The sequence below is a fragment of the Mus caroli genome, unplaced genomic scaffold (assembly GCF_978045245.1).
Source record: "Mus caroli unplaced genomic scaffold, Mus_caroli_1 scaffold_7, whole genome shotgun sequence".
In the NCBI taxonomy this organism is placed as follows: Eukaryota; Metazoa; Chordata; class Mammalia; order Rodentia; family Muridae; genus Mus; species Mus caroli.
Window position 1 is genome coordinate 28,737,895 of NW_028227262.1, and position 10,449 is coordinate 28,748,343.

General features: G+C 45.5%; 1 pseudogene; it reads right to left on the reverse strand.

The window, feature by feature from the left end:
- Positions 1-3,838: 3,838 nt before the first annotated feature.
- LOC147003840 (protein FAM76A pseudogene) lies at positions 3,839-4,731 on the reverse strand (annotated as a pseudogene).
- Positions 4,732-10,449: the final 5,718 nt, after the last annotated feature.

The window sequence follows — 10,449 nt, forward strand, 5'->3', positions numbered from 1 at the left end:
GAGTTCAAGGTCATCCTAAACTACTAAATGAGTTCCATGGCAGCCTGGCTACAAGAAAGGGAGGGAAAAAAATGAAGGGGTGGGGGCAAGAAAAAAAGGAGAAAGAGGAGCTGGACATGCATACCTACAACCCCAGCAAATGAGAGAGGAGGGTCTCAAGTTCTGGGTCAGCCTAGACTAAATCGCAAGTTCAAGGCAGCCCAGCTGTACAGTAGAGCCTTATCTCCAAAATGTTTCCAAAGCAGCTACAGAGACTGTTTACACATCAGAAATGTATAGCCAGCCCCTGTTCTGCTGCCATGCCTTTACATAGTCTATCTTTTCAGTGAAAAGCAGAGAAAATGAGACTTATTCAATGTAATTGAATTGGAAAGAGGAACAGACAAAGGTGTCTAGTGACTCCGAGTTCATCTTCTCTTTTGGTTTTTGTTTTGTAGTTTTGGGTTTCTTTTTTAAGTTTTCTTTATTTGTATGTGTGAGCGTCTGCATATATATGTGGGTAGCACCTGGTGAGCACAGAGGCCAGAAGAGGGAGTCGAATCCCTGGGACTGGCCTTACAGACTGTTGTGAACCTGAATCGGGTCTTCTGCAAGAGCAACAGTTGCCCTTAGACATCCCTGCAGCCCCTTTTTGTGTATTTCTGTGACAGGGCCTCACAGGCCACTACAGGCCAGTCTGTAGGTCAGACTGGCCTGAAACTCACTTTGTAGCCTGAACTGGCCTCAGATTCTCAATGATCTCCTGCCCTAGGATCCCAATCCTAGCTACAATCGCAAGTGTGAGCAACTATGCCTGACACAGCCACGTCTAAGTACACAAAAGATTTCCAATGACAATTTACATTGTAGTTGTTGAGAAGACATTTGTTAAAGTCTCGGAATTTACTACAAGCCTGAACAATGTGAAGTGTCAATCAATGTCACCAATGCTACTTGGCTGACAAGAAACATCCAACGACAGAAACGTAAAAGTGTTTACATTGTATTTTGGGGTCAAAGATGTTACCCACATTTGTACAGCACAATGGGATTTAGTGATTTTCCAGAAACCATGTAGCTATTGGTTTAATCAGACTGGTGGCTGACTGTATCTGCTTACTCATTTTAGGTTGTGCTGCTGGTGACAGAAGTCAGAGTCTCTCGCCTTTTAGGCAAGTGCTGTACTGCTGAGACACACACCAGCAACTTAGCAAGACTGTGACCTGGGGGTCTGGTTTTATTTATTTATTTTCTGAATCAATATGAATTTTCTTAACACACATTTGTCGAAGTCTGTACAAACCAAACATTTCTATGTTTTAAAAATGTCCATTATTACAAACATACAAAGAAACGGAAGGTGTTACCAAAAGTTACTCAATTATATGGTAAAATGCTGTCATAATTTTTTTTAAAAAATCAACATTTCAGGACTGAGGCTTCCTCTGTCTATTCTAAGCACATGGGAGTTAAAAAATGTGTGGATTTGCTGAATATTAAATTCTTAGACCTTAAAAAGGTTTAGCATAAAACTAAGCAAATCTTTGTATATTGTCACACCACACCAACAATTTCTCAGTCTTACTTTTCGTTGAAGAAACCATGACTGTTATTCTTTTTCTACCATCTTTTCCCCACGGCTTATGAAAATGCATCTGAAAAATGTTGAACGATAGTTTATCTTTACAGAAGTTTCTCACTCAGAAAATTACAAAATGATTTAGCATGGCAGTTTTCCCTGCTTAGAAAGGAAAATTGCAGCCGGGCGGTGGTAGCCCACGACTTTGATCCCAGCACTTGGGAGGCAGAGACAAGCAGATTTCTTGAGTTCGAGGCCAGCCTAGTCTACAGAGTGAGTTCCAGGACAGCCAGGGCTACACAGAGAAACCCTGTTTCGAAAAAAAGAAAGAAAGAAAGAAAGAAAGAGAGAGAGAGAGAGGGAGGGAGGGAGGGAGGGAGGGAGGGAGGGAGGCAGGCAGGCAGGCAGGCAGGCAGGCAGGCAGGCAGGCAGGCAGGCAGGCAAGCAAGCAAGCAAGCAAGCAAGAAAGGAAGGAAGGAAGGAAAATTGCATTCCCTACCACAGTGAGACACAAACACCGTCCTTCGAATCTCCTATCCGGAAGAGCCACTCATGTCCGGACCTCTGCTCACCTGTGTGCACGCGTCTTTTTGGAGAATGTAATCCCAGACTACTGAGCAGGTGAACAGTGACCCTGTCTGTCCCAAGGTCACTGCCTTCAGGATCTGCTCTAGCTCCAGCACCTCTGGCACTCCCTGCAGGGTTTGCTCTGTGTCCTAGCACAGACTCCCCATCTCTAGTTCCTTTCCCAAAGATGGAGGGGTGGGGCTCCTTCTCACACCTACTGGTCCAGACAGGGACAAGGGCACACCCTTCAGCTCCCAGAAGCACGTGCTTTCTGTACATTCCATTAAGAACACGGAGCACTCGGGATGTGGTGAGAGAAAGGAAGATACAGTGAGGTACTCCCCACCGTGCAGCCAGCACCCAAGCAACCCATGCGGACCCTCGGAAATGCACAGTAGTTCACATCTTATCCCGCTTGAATCTACTCAAGTTAAAAAACAACAACCCAGGTTTTGATAAGAACCTGGTACGACAGCTGATATAGCAAGAAGCAGGAATATTTTTAAAAAAGAAGTGGCGGCTGGGTGGTGGTGGTGCACACCTTTAATCCCAGCACTTGGGAGGCAGAGACAGGCAGATTTCAAGGCCAGCCTGGTCTACAGAGTGAGTTCCAGGACAGCCAGTGCTATACAGAGAAACCCTGTCTCGAAAAACCGAAAAAAAAGGAGAAGGAGGAGGAGGAGGCAGATGGGGAGGAGGAGGAGAAGAAGAAGAAGAAGAAGAAGAAGAAGAAGAAGAAGAAGAAGAAGAAGAAGAAGAAGAAGAAGAAGAAGAAGAAGAAGAAGAAGAAAAAGAAGAAAAGTGGTGGCAGTGTGGGAATTTAGAATTATGTAGAAGGAGGAGGAGGGGTAGGTAGAAGAGGAAGTATCCAGTACAACCTGGACAAGCATCTTTCTGCCCTACTTAAAGACAGTCTGGCCAAACTCAGCAACCGTCCTTAAGCCTCTCCTCACACACTCTTCCATGGGATCCTCCAAAAGGCACTTAGCTCCACAGTACTTTCGGTACTCACACCTCCAACACTACCTCAGCATCAACACTCTAAGGCAATGAGAAAGAAAAGATTGCGTTCTTTTACTGAAAGCTAGCAAACGAGGCTGGATTTTTTTCTTTTTCTTTTTTCAAAGAGGCATCGCTTTTACAAGAACTAGCTAGGCTACCATCGTTCCTTTATCAAGAAAAAGGTTTCCTTTTTAAAAATAAATAAAACTGACTATACATAGTACAAAGGTCATAGATAATATACCTGGAAAAACCCAAGAGTATATCCTGAAGCAAAATGTTTATTGGTGAGAAAAAGCCTCCCTCACTGCACAGAGTCTCCAGGTGGCAGTTTTTGAGGTTGGGGGTGGTAGTGACGTACAGCACTGCTTGCTCACAGGGATGGCAGGTATGATGGTGGACAGACACTCTGCACGTGACACTGAACAGTGACCACTATGGAAAACAGAGTACTAAAATAGAGAGAGAGCGCGAGGAGTACAGGGTGGAGAGCGGGAGAAGGAAAGGAGGAGGTCTGGGACCCTAACCGCTCAGCATGCAGCCATAACAGGGCACAGACCAGGTGTTTCCATTCAGCCCACTGCATCCAAACAGAGAGGGGCAAGGTAGGAAGATGGAGATTGTGTAGGAAGCACACTTCCCAGAGGACAGCTGGCTCACCAACCCTGACCCCGGAGCACTGGATTAGTGCTGGGAGCCTGCTCGAGGTCTTCACGGAGACGTTGCGGTGCCTGACTTCTCAGACTTCTTGCTCTTGGACACGGCAGCTGCCTGCCTGCAGTTGCTCTGTGACCTCCTTGTGGATTTTCTCCATTTGTTTCATTTTGGCCCAAGTCTGAGACTCCTGGTACTGAAAACCAGCCTCCAGTTCCGTCATCTTTGTCTCTTTCTCTAAGATCATTTGATCCTTCTAATGCACAACATCTCCTTCAGGGTGGCCACCTCTGCCTTCAGCTGAGCAATGATGGCAAAGTGGCCAGTGCCTGGTGAATCCAGAGCCAGGTCTGGGGAAAAGCTGTCTCCCTCAGTTGTGATTGACTCAAAGTTGGATTTTTTTTTTCCCTTTGGGATTTCATTTTGAATTGAAGACGTAGAAAGTGTTTTCTGGCTGCTGTAATGGCTGTCACCACTCAGGCAGTTGGACTGCTCCGTCTCCTGATGGCTGCCGCGAGAAGAGCTGCTCAGGTGCTTCCTCTGCTCTTTGGTCTTCTGAAGGACACGCTTGTATGACAGTGTGCACAGCCAGCATAGCAGCTTCCCACCCACCTTCTTTCCATCATCCTTCCTGTCAAATGCATACTGCTGCTTGCACTGTTCACAGGAGTATGGGGGTCCATACTTCCTCTCTGAATTTGTGCGGCGCTGGCCTTTATTCCCAATAAATGCAGCAGTTATGTTGCAATACTGACAAAGGTTAGGCGGTCCATATAACGGTACATTCTGAGCACACTTCTTGCACATTGTATTAGTTTTACTCTCCTGCAGTAGGTGCACTTCACAACAGGGTGGGCAATCTGGCATTCCTTGCACAGCTTCCGCCCCTGAGACATCACCTCAAAGGGGAAGCGCTGGTGGCATTTGGTGCAGGCATACAGCGCCGCCATATCAGGCCCAGGCCTTGCTTACTGGCCGCTCCTCCCGCCTGCCCCGCTGCTTTATCTCTGGGGTGCCGCCCCGCTGCTTTATCTCTGGCTTTAGAGTCAGTACTTTTGCCACAAAGAGAAGTTCAGAGCTGAATAAGATAATTCTCTACACATCTTCACCAATCATACATTTCTGTTAGCAGAAACCTCCCAAGGAAGCCCTACCATACAATTTAGAAAATCTATTTGGGGGCTGGCGAAATAGCTCAGTCATTGAAGTACTCACTATCCAAGCATAAGGACCAGAGTTGAGTTCCTTAACGTCCGAGGAAAAAGCCAGGCATAGCAATCTGCATCTATAATCCCATGGCTGGGAGAGGGGAACAGGATGATGCCTGAAGCTTGCTGGCCAGCCAGCATAGGTGAATTGGTAGCCCCAGGTTCAGTGAAAAACCTTGCTCAAAAAATAAAATCAGATCGGGCGTGGTGGCGCAACCTTTAATCCCAGCACTCGGGAGGCAGAGGCAGGTGGATTTCTGAGTTCGAGGCCAGCCTGGTCTACAAAGTGAGTTCCAGGACAGCCAGGGCTATACAGAGAAACCCTGTCTCGTAAAACCAAAAATAAATAAATAAATAAATAAATAAATAAATAAATAAATAAAATCAGGTGCAGAGTGACTGAGAAAGATATCTAATATCTGTCTCCCCCACTCTAAGAGCATGCACACACAAGAAAGAAAATCCATTTCTATTAAGAACCTTTAAATCCTTTTAAAGATGTTTGTTGCACTTCTTTATTTTGTGTGCATATGTCAATGGGTGTTCATGCACATGTGAAGGTCAGAGAGCAACCTGCAGGAGTCAGTTCTTCCACACATGGGTCTCAGGAAGGGAGCTGAGGTTAAGAGACTTGGAGGCAGGCATCTTTACTTGATGAGCCATCTTGCCGGCCCAGAAATCTACTTTGGGGGACAATTCACTAACTGAAAGAGACTGTTCCTGGGTTCAAATGTTGTGCTTCATCTGTGCTTTGGGACCAAACAGAATAAATTGCCCAACAGTGTGGCAGGTCACTGAATTTCAGCTGTATTTACCACATAGGTCCAACAAAGTGTGGAAGGGTGAAGCAGGGGACCCATTCCCATAGAACCCAAAAGAAGGTAAAGAACTTAGATCTATATTAGAAATGACTTCCACACAAAATTAAAAGTGGCGAACGAGAAGTTTAGATAGTGAGAGTTAAATGATGTCAGGTCTGAGGAAGCATCAGGAAGTCATCATGGAGAAGGAAACAGGTAAGATGAAAGTTGCTATCCCTGTGTCTGGGATGACATCATATGGAGACACACACAGTGGGAGACTCCGTAGTTCATCTTGGTTGTTTTCCTGGTTAGTTTTATATCAATCCTATACAAGCTAGAATCATTTGAGAGAAGGGGCCCTTAATTTAAAAAAAAAAAGTTATTCCATAAGATCCCCTGTAGGCATGCAAGACTATAGAGCATTTTCTTAATTTCTGACTGGGGCCAGGGGTGGGGGGAGGGGAGCCCATTGTGGGCGAAGATACTCTGTAGTCAGGTGGTGCTATAGAAAGATTTCTATAAGAAAGCAGGCTCAGGAAGCCATGAGGAACAAATCAGGGAGCAGCACTCCTCCAAGGCCTCTGCATCAGCTCCTGCCTCCAGGTTCCCATCTAGTTTGTGTCCCTGCCTTGGCTTCCCTCGGTGGACTGTGTGATCCAGAATGTGAAAACCAAATAAACCCTTTCCTCCTCAAGTGGAGTTTGATCATGGTGTTTCATCCCAACAGCAACCTTGACCAGGACAGGACTTGATACTAGAATCATGAGTGTTGCCAGAACAGACTTTTGATCATGTGTTTGAGGGAGAATAGTGGAAGGACTTTGGAACCTTGGGCTGGAAAAGCCATTGAGTGTTCAAACTCAGTGAGGTGCTCTGCGGGAACTTGGAAAAGAAGAGTGTTGGGAGAATACAGAGGATGGAGGCCTGGCTTGTGAAGTTCGAGGGAAGTTTGGGAGTCACTTAAAACTCTATTGTTGCATATACTGTGTTACTAATCTGTGATTCTGTGTAGTTTGGGGCTGAAAAAATAGCTGGGATTAACAAGATACCAGAACCACTAAAGTGAAAACTTTGCTCTCCTAGGACAGTCAGGACAAGAAGGTGGGCTGGCACTGAGAAATTAGCAGTGATTAAGAAGAAAGCCGGGGGCTGGTGAGATGGCTCAGCAGGTAAGAGCACCCGACTGCTCTTCCAAAGGTCCTTAGTTCAAATCCCAGCAACCACATGGTGGCTCACAACCATCCGTAACAAGATCTGACTCCCTCTTCTGGTGTGTCTGAAGACAGCTAAAGTGTACTTACATGTAATAAATAAATAAATCTTAAAAAAAAAAAAAAAAAAGAAGAAAGCCGGGCAGTGGTGGCTCATGCCTTTAATATCAGTACTTGGGAGGCAGAGGCAGACAGATCTCTGAGTTCAAGGCCAGCCTGGTCTACAAAGAGAGTTGCAGGACAGCTAGGGCTATATAGAGAAACCCTGTCTCAAAAAACAAAAAACAAACAAACAAACAAACAAACAAAACAAAACAAAAAACAGAAGGAGGAGGAGGAAGAGGAGGAAAGAAACCAGTGTCACTGAGGTGAAATCTTCTGGTATTATTTCCTCGGAGTTGGCACACAGATACTGAATTCAGGAGGAAGCCAGGGTTGTACCTTGTGCTGGCAGCCAAACTTCATCTGGTATAAGAGTCTCCCAGATGGTTCTGGTTTTGAAGACATGATGGGTTCATGGAGGGCAGCTGAGGCTTCGCAATGTAAGAGACCAGAAGAGGCCACTGGTTAAGGTGCAGCCACAGTAGCAGCTGAAGTCCCAGGACTTAAGAGGTCATACAGAGAAGTTGAGGTTTGGCACCATGAAGAGAACTCAGAAGAGGCTATTGGTGAAAGTGCAACCCAGTCGCAGCGGGAGACCCCAGGACTTCGGAGACACCAGTGGGATGACTGCCTAGACAGTAGCAGCCGTGGAGTGGTGTCAGCCTGAGCTTATGAGGCAAGCTCTGTGTGCTGGAGGGGTCAGAAGGCTGTGATGTGAGGGAGTCCCAAAAGTCTGACCCAGAGCTTCACACGCAAAGTGATTTGGTTTTGCCTTGATATTGTGACCGAGTCCTGGCTCTTCCCTCTTGGAATAGAATTTAATTTATTTTGATTTTATAGGAGCTCACAGTTTAGAGACTTTGAACTTTCAAAGAGATTTTGGATTTTTTTTTAAATGAGACAAAATCTTTTTTTTTTTTTTTTAGAATTATTTATCTTATATTTGTGAGTACACTGTAGCTGCCTTCACACACACCAGAAGATGACATCAGATCCCATTACAGATGGTTGTGAGTCACCATGTGGTTGTTGGGAATTGGAACTCATGAGCTCTGAAAAAGCAGACAGTGCTCTTAGCCGCTGAGCCATTTCTCCAGCCTCTAGATTTTGGAATTTTTAAAAACACTGAATTTGAAAGCTTTTGAATTTGTAAAGACTGTAGGACTTTTACATCTGCAATATGTTTTATATTGAAATATTTATTAATATGAGACCTCCAGAGATGAGCAAAAATGGAAAGGTTGTTGATAAATAATGTTTGTATGGTATTGGTGCCTTAAGTTGACAAGGAGTCAATTGTCCTGGCTAGTTTTATATCAACCTGACACAAGCTAAAGACATCTGAGACTAGAGAACTTCAATTTTTAAAATGCTTTCATAAGATCAAGCTGTAGGCATGCAAGACTATAGGTAATTTTCTTAATTAGTGACTGATGGAGGAGGGCCCAGTTCATTGTGGGTAGAGGTACCCCAGGTAAGGTGGTCCTGGGTTCTATAAAAAGCAGCAGGAGGAGGCTCTGAGGAGCAAGCTAGTAAGCAGTACCCTTCCATGGCTTTGGCATCGGCTCCTACCTCCAGGCTCCTTCCCAGTTTGAGTTCTGGACTTGGCTTCCCTCAATGGAGTATAGTTTGGGATAGGTCAGTCAGATAAACCCTTTCCTCCCCAAGTTCCTGTTGGTCATGGTGTTTCATTACTGCAAGACAGCTGTCAACCTAATTGGCTCTTGACTCAACTAAGAGGCACACCTCTGGGCATGTCTGTGAGGGCGCTGTCTGGATGTAGTAACTAAATTGGGAAATCGCCTTCTAGAATGGACAAAACCTTCCAGTGTCTGCCCAAATAGAAAAAGGGAAAATCAGGGCTTCTTCTGTGTGCCTGCCCTCACTTCTTGCTGGTGAATATATTGCCTGTGCTGCTGCTGCTGCTGCTGCTGCTGCTGCTGCTTCTGCTGCTGGTACCATCCTTCAGTGATATCAATGCCCAGCTTCTTGGGCCTTCCATAGATGACCGAAGACAAGAAGTTCTCTGGGAATCCTCTAGACCTTCAACACCAATACAGGGACTACTGAGGTCTCCAGCCTCATAAACTGAACAGTCTCCTTGTTCTTAGCCTCTCTGATATGCAGACAGCTACTGGTGGATCATGTAAGGCAATCTAATAAATCTCCTGTGAATAGATCATTTTGTCACTTCTGTTCCTCTATCCTAATGCATGAATGGCCTTCCCCTTAGGTGCTGGGGAGGTATAAAACATTAAAATCGGATACAACAGTGTTAATGACTAGTTCTTTCAGTGAGCACTCCTTTAGTGTTTATCTTTCTAAATAAGCAAAGATGCTGGGACCAGGGCGATCTGACTAGTCAGTAGATGTTGGACTCTCCCCGTGGCTCTGATGCCTTGAGGGGAAACTATCAGTCTAACCCCAATCAGATTCCCTTTATGCCAGCACTAGCCATTTTGAACTCCCCTAAAGACATCTGATGCTCCGAGCTCCCTGAGGGCACAGACTATGAAATGGTTCTTACAGAGTTTTGTTATCTTGAACCTTGATGAACTCTAGGTAACCCTATGAGACACAGATCATTATGTGTCCTGCGCCAATTAGTTGTTGGGGGTGAGGGGAGCTTCGTTAGGTTTTCTACTGCTGTGATTAACACCTTGACAAACAGCAAGCTTGGGGAGGGGATGGATTATCGCACAACTCTCAGGTCACACTCACTTCATCACTGAGGGAAGCCAGGGTGAGAATTCAGAGTGGGGACCTGGAGTCGGGAACTGATGCAAACACCACAGAGGACTGTTGCTACATACTGGCTTGCTTCTCTGTGGCTGGCTCAGCTTGCTTCCTTATAAAGCCCGAGACTGCCTATCCAGGGGTTACACCAGCCACAGTGAGCTAACACCTTCTCCATCAATATAAGACCTCACAGACTTGCCTACAGGCCACTCTTAGGAGGCATTTTCTCAACTGAGAGTCCTTTTCCCAGACACGCTCGGGTTTGTGTCAAATTGACAAAACCAACCAGAACAGGACATCTGGAAGACATGCAAGTTCTGGCCTAGAGAAGAGGATAAAAATTTCCAAAACCAAAACCAAAAAAAAAAAAAAAAAACAAAAACAAAAAACCCGGGCGTGGTGGCGCACGCCTTTAATCCCAGCACTTGGGAGGCAGAGGCAGGCGGATTTCTGAGTTCGAGGCCAGCCTGGTCTACAAAGTGAGCTCCAGGACAGCCAGAGCTATAAAGAGAAACCCTGTCTCGAAAAAAACAAAACAAAACAAAACAAAACAAAAATTTCCCCTGATCAGACGATTTTAAAGCCCACTGTCTCTCACTGATGAG